Source organism: Mastomys coucha, unplaced genomic scaffold (assembly GCF_008632895.1).
Source record: "Mastomys coucha isolate ucsf_1 unplaced genomic scaffold, UCSF_Mcou_1 pScaffold22, whole genome shotgun sequence".
NCBI lineage: Eukaryota > Metazoa > Chordata > Mammalia > Rodentia > Muridae > Mastomys > Mastomys coucha.
In genome coordinates, this window is record NW_022196905.1 from 145,542,445 (window position 1) to 145,552,465 (window position 10,021).

General features: G+C 43.6%; 1 protein-coding gene across 1 annotated transcript in view; it reads left to right on the forward strand.

The window, feature by feature from the left end:
* Kl (klotho) overlaps window positions 1-10,021 on the forward strand; it is a 38,339-nt gene that overhangs the window by 15,191 nt on the left and 13,127 nt on the right. The window lies entirely within an intron of this gene.

The window sequence follows — 10,021 nt, forward strand, 5'->3', positions numbered from 1 at the left end:
TTGGTCTTGTCCAGACAGGGTTTCTCTGTATAGCCCTGGCTGTCCTGGAACTCACTCTGTAAACCAGGGTGGCCTCGAACTCAGAAATCTACCTGCCTCTGCCTCCCAAGTGCTAGGATGAAAGGCGTGCGCCACCATTGCCCAGCAGCACTGGTTGTTCTTACAGAGGATGGGAATTTGGTTCTCAGCATCCACATGGCAGCTCATGGGCCGCTGTAACTCCAGTTCCAGGGGGATGTGATGCCTCCTCGTGGCCTCTTCAGACACTGCATATACATGGTGCACATATATACATACATGATACATACACACTTGCTGTCTTTGTCTTTTAACCAGAGATCACATCCAAAAGGAGTACACGGGATCATCAAACCCAAATGCTGCATTCTTTTTCTTAACCTTTCATACTTGAGAGGACCCTTTAGTGCTAGGGAAAGATAGAGAGCAGCTGCCATGCTGTGGTCCCCTGCTCTAGGGACCACTGTGAGGTACTGCACCAGTTTGGCCTCTTGTTCCCCACTCAGTCTTTTAGCCACTCTATGGGCCCTGATGTTGTGCTGAGGGGGAGAGGGGGTCTTACTTTCTTCTCTCTTCCTAAAGCAGTCTTTCTGCATCATCCTTTGGCCACAGAACCAGAGACCTCCATACTGAGGGGCATTAGTTTCATAAAGCCAATGCATGCATATTCAAAAAAATTAGGGAGCAAGTTGATAATGGAGAGTGAATTTATTTACAGTTTGGCCCTAATAGAGACAGGAAGACATCTACTTTTCTCTCCCCTTTTTTTTTTCTGTAAGGGTGTTGCAATTTGATAGAAAAGATGAAAAGGAAAAGACTAAAAATCTCAGAAATATGCGTATGCTAACTAAGCCATCAGAGCCGAGAAATCCCTCCCTAGAAGGCACTTCCGTTTTCCCTTTAGCTCAGCTGGCACCATGGCTTTTCTTTCCTTCCCCCATGGTTGGATTCTGAGAAGGGGGACTTATTTCTGTGAGATCCGGTCACTCAAGGAAGGAACAAGCGTGTTTCTGTTTAGAATATCTCGTCTCCTGTCAAGATACAGTTTTACAAACCTAATTCTGTGCTCACGTGCCGCTTTCTCCATCAGATAGGTCTGGATCTTCCCGTTTAAAATAGTTTCTCCCAGCAGCTCAGCTTCACAGGAAGTGGAGGAGAGTATTTCCTGGGGTTTCTGGGAAACCACGTGACACGAAGTTCACAGGCGCTGCTGCTGCTGCTGCTGCTCTTCAGAGTTTCACAGGCTTACTATCTCATTTTCTGAATAGAAGACTCAATAGGACCCACTTTTAAAACAGAAAACAAATCCCTCTGAAATGACAATGGTTCCTGAAAATACAATCCAAGGTTTCTTGTGAACCCCTCCTAGGAGAAGCCAATTCTTTGTATGTAATGGTTGTTCAACACTGTGAAACCGAGAAGCTTATGAGCTATTATTAAATTCATGGAATGAATGTTTGTAAATGAATCTGGACAAAGCCCAAGGACATCAAGAGCTTTTTTTCTTTTAATGATAGAAATAATCTTTACGGATTATTTCTAATCACAAAGGCTGGTTGTAAAGAACATGTTTCCTAGGACTGGCTATGGGGCAGATGGATGGCTGTGACAGGGGCTGAGGCCGCAGAACAGGCGTGTCTGGCCAGTCTTATTTTCTGACTCTCCAGAGGTGCTATTTGCCATAGGTGAGGAATTTAAAATCCCTAACGGCGGACATTACCTTACAGAAATGGGAGCGATGGAAATGCTGCTGGTAGGGGTGCATGAGAAGTCTCCCCTACAGAGATATAAATAAAAAGGTTAGAACACACCATAGCGATGAAAGGAAAATAAGACTGGTGAGTGACACCAGAAAACCACACATTTCTGTGACACACCAGGTCCTTATGATCCTCCTCCTCCTCCTTACAGCCCCTGATGCATTCTCTGTAATCCACATCTGTAGTGTTTGTTGGTGCCTGCTGCTCCTCTTGCTTAGAGAACACAGACGGTCCCAGAGGCAGGGTAGCTGTCATTGTATAAACTGCATGCTCATGTTCTTCTTGTCCCTTCTCTTTCCATGGTCAGAGTCACCAAGGCCACTCTGGGAACGACTCCACAACCTGTCTCCCAAATAACTTTCCACCACAAATAGATAAATGGAAAAAGGGCAGACAGATTGCTTTTCACTAATCACAAATCCACGAAGCACGCTGTGTTTTTCTGTAGTCTTACCCTGTCTGTTGATGTAGAGACACATCCATGTGCCATTTTTCCCCCTTTGAGTTGAAGTGTTCTTTCCTGAGAGTGGAAGGGAGTTATTTAAAAAGCAAGTGAAATGCCTGTGGTCTGATCACCAGGAAGGCTCATGGAGAAGGAGCTGGTCAGCTGATTCCCAGCTGGAGAAGCTGGTGAGAAAGGAGAGCATTTAAAAAGGAGAGCATTTAGAAAGGAGAGCATTTAGAAAGTTATGGGAGAAAAATGCTTGTCTCAGCGTTGCTGAAAATGAAGGGGAAGCTGTTCAATGCGGGTGTTGCAGAATGACATGGGTGATAGTACCGATAGATGTTAATGTCAAAGATCCTGGGATGACCTTCAGATGTCCTTTATCTCAGTGCTCACAGTCCTGTCTCAGTCCCGCATCTGACCATGTCCTCCCTCCCTAGTCCCTCATGGTTTTCTGGTACGGTTCCCTCTGGTTCATGGTTGAGTGGCATTAGAAACATCGAGGTACAACCTGAGATGCTGGCACTCCTCCCTGTCTCCATAATGTCAGTGGGTTCACCATCTCACCCAGTGAGAATTCTGGCCATGCGCTGGGATATGTTATTAGCAATTTAACATCAGTGATTTGGAAATGCTTTTTTTTTTTTTTTTTTTTTTTTGTATGTATGTGGGTCTTGCCTGCATGTCTGTCTGTGTTTCATGTGCATGCAGTGCCCAAGGAAGCCAGAGAGACTGTCAGGTCCCCTGGGACTGAAGTTACAGATAATTGGGAGCTACATGTGGGTTCTGGAAACAGAAGCCAAGTCTCCTATAAGAGCAGCCAGTGCACTTAACCTTAACAGAGCCATCTCTTTGGGCCCTAGAGGGAATTTTGTAGCAATGTGATTTAGTATTAAGTAGAATGATTTAACAAACGTCGTCAAGTTCTGCACAATGTGAGCTATAAAATTACTTTTCCCTCCTTTGGAGAAAATTTAAATTATTATTTTATTATTGGTATTGGTGTCTCACTATGTAGCTTGCTTGTCCTGGAACTCCCTATGTAGACCAGGTTGTCCTCGGATTCACAGAGATCTACCTTCCTCTGCCTCTCAAGCGCTGGGATTCAAGGAGTGCTCCACCATACCTGGCTTCTTTTGAAGAATTTTAAAGCAAGTGAAAAAGACCTTTTATGTAGCCCACTTAGCAAAGCCAAGACAATCTGGTTCCAAGAGACAAACACCCAAAGCTACAACTTGATTAAAAAACCCATCCTGGCTTTTATCATGGTGAGTTGCTAGCACATGCCTTCAACAGAATCAGAGACCTACCAGTAAATATGTAAATATATGCAAATTAGATGACTCTGGATTTCGATCAGCTGGAGGAAAAGATGGGTTTTTTGAGAAGGAATTAGAACTGAGCAAGAGCTTCAAGGGTCTGATGCTTCAGGATATTATTTGCCTATGGTCAGTATCGCAAAAACACTGTCTTTCTTCTACAAACAAATACACCTGCATAGTACATGCACTCATGCACACCCAAACACACCCACACACATACACACTGTTCCTTTGTAATTACTATGAAAATACCAGGATAAGTGCACTGGAGGAGGAGATATGTGAGCAGAGCCACATTTGTCTCAGACAATAGCATCCTGCATCAGGCAGGTGAAGCCAGGTGAGATACTTGCTGGATCCTAGCCTGCCTCCCCAGTGGTACTTGTTGGTAGGTTTAGGAGCAACATTCTTCCATTCCCTGCTTTGAGCTGCCTCTCAAAAGTCCTTCCAACCCCTGTCACCTTAGTCAGGACTGTAGTAGTGTTTACATTTTGAAGAAAAATCATTCCAGCTTCCAGCTGTTGACATTTTAATCTATTCTGCAGCAGATGATTCAAAATGCTATCCTGGTTGTTTGTTTGTTTTGTTGTTGTTGTTGTTTTTATCACCATGACATGTTAAAATCATCTGAGAAGAGGGAAGTTCAGTTGATAACATACCCCCCCCCCCATAAGACTGGATGGTAGGTAATTCTGTGGAGTATCCTCTTGGCTAAGGTTTAATGTGGGAAGATCCAGCCCATGGTCCCGCAGTGTCCACCTAGGCAAGTGGTCCTGGGTTGTACCAAGGAGGTAGACAGAACAAGGCAGGGGGAGCAAGCCAGGAAGCAGCATTCCTCCATGGTTTCTGCTTTAGTTCCTGCTTGAGTTCTTGCCCAGACTTCCCTCAAGGATAGAAGGTGTGTGACATGAGGTGTAAGCTGAAATGCATCCTTTTCTCCACAAGTTGCTTTTGATCATGGTCTTTATCACAGCAACAGAAGGCACAGCTGCCCTCTGTTTCAGTATGTGTATGGTCCATGGGTTAATGAACAGTCTACACAATTATCTGTAGGTAAGTACAATGCTGTTTTGGTTTCCCTTAGTGATGGACCATGGAAGGGATATGTAAACCAAATACATTCTTTCCTCCCCAGGTTACTTTCAGTCCTGGTGTCTTTATCATAGCAACAGAAAGAAATGACTAAACCAAGTCCTGAGTAGAGGGCTGGGTGATGTTGCAATCAGTAAGGGGCTTGCTTGAGTTTGATCTATAGAGCCCAAAAGGCCACATTATGATGCTTTTGTAATCTCAGCACTGAAGAGGCAGACATAGGCTGGTCCCTGGAGCTCACTGGCCCAGCCACCCTAGCATAATTGGTGGGTTCCAGGCCAGTGACAAACGCCGTCTTAAGAAACAAGGTAGAAAGCTCCTGAGGCATGATACCAGAGGTAGACAGGCAGACAGACAGACACACACACACACACATACAGACACACACACAGACACACACACAGACACATACTCACAGACACACACACAGACACACACAGGCAGACAGCACAGACACACAGACACACACACAGACAGACATACACAGGCATACACACAGACACACAGAAACATACACACACAGATACACAGAGACACAGAATAGACACACAGACACAGACACACACATACAAATACACACACACATACAGGCACACACACAGACACATACACACACACAGATACACACAGATACACAGCACAGACACACAGACACACACACACAGACACACTCATACAAATACACACACACACACACACACACACACACACACAATCAGTCCTCAGTAAAGGCAGTCATCCTGGGTACCACAGTTCTATTTTCTTTGTCTAACTGAGCATCAGGTTAGACTCTGTTGTTTCTTAAGGAACTGTGGAGATGGCTGGCTGTTTTGTGGATGGAAAATACAGAAGGTTATTCTGGGGAAATCATTAGATGAGTGTTTTGTGAGAGACTTACTGAAATGCTGTTAAGGAGCTGCAGTTTATAATCTGCAGAGCTGTGCTGATCCAAACAGGAGGGTAATTTGGTCTGTAAACATGGCATTAGGCCAGTCCTCTGGCTCATGTGACAACTCAGCACAGAAGTGACCTTGAGAAAGTCCTCAAGCATGCATTGTTCTTAAAGTTGAGGTGAAGGATGCCAAAAAAGAAAGAAAACAAAAAACAAAAAAAGCCCTATTTGGCTTAAAATGTTCCAATCCTTTGTCTTTTTAAGAAGTTCACCTCTGAGACCTTACATCACAGCTCTTGGGTATGAAGCAACACACACAGGTGTCTGAATTATTTTCTATTTATGGGCTGCATTTCAATTCTTTCTCTGTTGGTCTCAGTTAATTTAATTAAGATTTTAATTTAACTTTCACAGGATTAAATTAATCTTCTAAGAATTACTCCATTTTAATTTTTTTTTAATCAAAGGAACAGTCACAACAAAATGAGCTCTTGAGTATGACCACTGGGGATGTGCACGAATGAGTGCTAACATTATCTTTGACTGTTTAAGTGTGTTTTAGCTTCAAGTGCCCAGGTTCCTATCAGGCATCCTCCCTGAGGCAGTGGCTCTAGGACTTGAAGAGAATTCAGTCTCCTTGATTTGGGGCTTTGTTGTTGTCTGTGATTCCTTTCCCCTCTTATATCCCACAAGCAGCATCAAGCACATGGGCAAGCCACAGAAATCTGCATCAGGGATAACTTGTGCCTGGCCACTTGCCAGCACCTCCTTGCCCATCCTCATATTTCACCTGGACCAATGGTCCAAACTGCTGTCTTCGCTCTCCTGGTACCATCATCATTGCAGTAGCTGCCTAACTGGTCTCTTGGATCCCTGCTGATTCATACTGTACCTCACATCCAGTTATCTTTCAAAAACCATAAACCAAATGATGTTATGATAACACTTTAAGGATAAACATGTGGTGCTTACTAGCTGACAGTCACAATTGCTACCCCAACTGGCTGAGCAAATCTTTCAGATCATGGACTTTGTGACATTTTTATATACATAATGAGATGTCTTGGGGTAGGATTAGAGTCAACACAAAATTCACGTATTTTATGTGTGCAGTGTATTTCCTCAGGCAGACACTGGTATGGACTGGTTTTTACAGAGTATCTGCATTTTTTATTAGGAACCCTGACAGTAAGGCCAAGGGGCTTTCCCACTTGTGGTTGTATTGGGTCTCAATAAATGTTGAATTTTAGAGCATTTTGGTTTGGGGTGTGGGGCAAGGCATATTCAACCAGTATCAACTCATTTAATTCTCATAAGAATGGGAGTGTAAAATATCGTCGCTATCCCTGTTTTAAGTAGAACAGAGAAACAGAGTTGATACCCAAGTTTTTGTGTGGTGACAAGGCTTGGAAGGGTGCAGAGCTAGAATAGGCCATTTCCTCATACAATTGGTCAACTCTGTCTGCATGGCCTGCTGTCATCCCCTGACCCTTGCGGACTCTCCCTTGTTCTTTATTGATTGGGTCTCTTCTCAAACAGTGCCTCTGCTGACGGCACTTCCTATCTAACTGTAACCCTGCCTGATCCTACCACCTGCTAACCCTTCTCTCTTCATCCATCCCTTCAACCCTGGGATAAAAGCTCCATGAGAAGAAGGCACTATCTTTTGTCTCTCTCAGTGAAATAGCAGAGTATAATATTTGTTGATCAAGTGAGTGAGTGTTGACTAGGGTATGAAGTGGGAATTTCTGGTTGTATGATGTGACACAGACTCGTGATATTTTGCTGGAGCAAACTCAAGGGATGTTTTGCTGAAGCAGACCTGTGAAAGGACTTGTGATGTTTGGAGAGAGTATAAGTAGGACCCGTGACAGCGGGCTTGCATAGCTAGCTGTGCAAAGCTTCATTGGTCCAGAAGATCTTCACTTCATTGAGAGAGGCATGGCATTGAACCTCTCTTGGCTTTCTGGCTGTTTTTGATCACTCCTGGCTGACTCATGCTGACAGTGGAGGCTTGGCTGTTTGTGGTGGGTCATGCTGCTGATGCTGATCTGTATTTGGTGACACTACTGAACTGGACTGCTTGTATCCTGACAATGAAGATTGGGATTGCCCCAAAGAACTGCTTCTAAACAGTTCCCCTTGTTCTATTTACCATCTTTTCTCCCCTACCTTGGGATGGTGGGCAAGAGGGAGTGACAAAACTTTAACCTTATTAAAGTAGGTTTTGAATAATCTAAGCCTACACCTATAATTTTTTTAAAAAAAGTAACTGATTTGCAGTTAAGTTTATGTTTCAGAGTATAGTGGTTTGAAAAGGTCTGGCCTCCACAGACTCATGTATTTGAATGCTTGATCCACAAGGAGTGACATTATTAGGAAGTGTGTCCTTGTTAGGTCTCAGGCCTTGTTGGAGGAAATGTGTCACTGTCAGGGTGGCCTTTGAGGTCCTAGGCTTAAGATCCATCCAGTGTAGAAAAGACAGTTTTCTGACTGCCTTTGGATCAAGATATAGAACTCTCAGCTCCTTCTCCAGCACTATATCTGCCTGGATACTACCATGTTTCCTGCCACAATGATAATGGACTGAATTTCTGAAACTGTAAGCCAGCCCCAATTAAATGCTGTCCTTTGTAAAAGTTGCCCTGGTCATGGTGTCTCTTAGCACTAAAACCCTAAGACGTAGAGAAAATCAGTGTTTCTTGTCATGTCCATCCTAGATAACCTACAACTATGAGTATCTTTATGTCTAGTAATATGCTCACAATCTGTTTCTCTATAGGTCTTTATATGTTACTGCACAATCCTATAAGTTTTGGCAACTCCATGTGTGATACCTAATCTTGATTTGTTTGTCACTATTCTGGGGATGAGGGAACTTCAGTTGGGAGATTGCCTTCATCAGATTGACTTGTGGCCTTGTCTGTATGGCATTGCTTCATTGATGTATGAAGGCCCAGTGCATGATGGGCAGCACCATCTCTGGGCAGGAGGCCTGGGCTCTATCCAAAAGATAGCCGAGTCTTCTCTGTGGTCTTTTGCTTCGATTCTTGCCTCCAGGTTTTTGCTTTGTCTTCCCTCAGTAGTGGACTGGAACCCGAGAGCCAAAGAAATCCTTTCCTTCTCAGGGTTGCTTCTGGTTGGTGTTTTGTCACTACAATAGAGAAGCACACTAGGACAATGCACATCTGTGTGACAAGTCCCAGCTAGAGAGGTACAGAAACCGCCATATAAAATTTCCTGTAGCTCCTCACTGGCCCTCCTTCTCCACAGGCAACCACTGTTCTGCTTTTGTCATTAGATACTAACGTGGAGGCTTACAAATGGAGACCCTCAGCTATGTGAAGGTCCTTTGTGGTCTTGCTCTGGATGATAACTTGTAGATCAATCTGTATCATTGCACAAAAGGGTGGTTCCTTTTTTTTTTTTTCTTTAATGCTTTTTGTTTGTTTGTTTCCCAGATTAAACCTAGGCCTTTTAGGAGCTTGTGAGCATCTGACTACTGAGCTATATCTTGAGTGTGGCTTTTCTCTCTCCCTCCCCATCCCTTTCTCCCTCTGTAAAGTTCGGAGGCAGGCCTCACTCTACAGCCCAGGCAGGACCTGGTTTAGTTTTATTTTTTTCTCAGCTTGTAGACAGCTGCTACAGATCATGAAATATGATTGCACTCAGCGAAATGAGGCATACTGTTTTTAAAACATGAGAGACAACGAAATTTACTTTGTTGAATGGTTTGCTGAACTTGGAGGATGGGTGAGGAGACCATTCTTGGATTCCTGAGCTGAGACAAACCAGAAGAATATTTGAGGAAAATAAAAAGAATATTTGGTATAGTGATCCTCTGGCTTATGTGGTGAGAGGAAAATTGGATCAGTCATTCTGGAAACTACACGGAATCAAGCAGCAGATGGGAGCAGAGTTTTTCCAAATGTGTGTTGGGGGAATAAAAGGCTAACAGATAGCCCTTGTATTTAATAGGACAATATGAAGAATTAATCAAGGAGTTCAATGGTAAGGAGGAAATAAAACCCAGAGTCGCTTCAGTGTTTGTTAAGTGAAAGAGAAACAGATGAATAATTAGGGGTCAGCTGGGGTTTCTGGAAGCACAGAGTTGGCTGTCTAAAGCAGCTTTACAAGGGACTCTGGCCCAGTCTTACCAGCCCATGTCTTCACAGCTGTATTTAGTTGTCTCTTGTTCCTGGCTTGTCCCTTACACTTTCAGGAAGCCAGCATTGTCTCAGAGCTCTGGACGGTGGGCCAAGATACTAAGGTTCATCTTTCAATGTCTTGGGCTGATTCACAGGGAAGACAAAAGTTGTGAGAACATGCGTTAGAATTTTGGGGATGACAGACAAATGAGAAATAATCAGTTTGACTCCAACAACTTGAGTCTATTCAGAAACTCCCAGTCTCTTAGGATAAAACAAATAATCCTATTTGGAAATTCCTGGTACAGCCACAGATGGGAGATTGGTTCTTTTTTTTTTTTTTT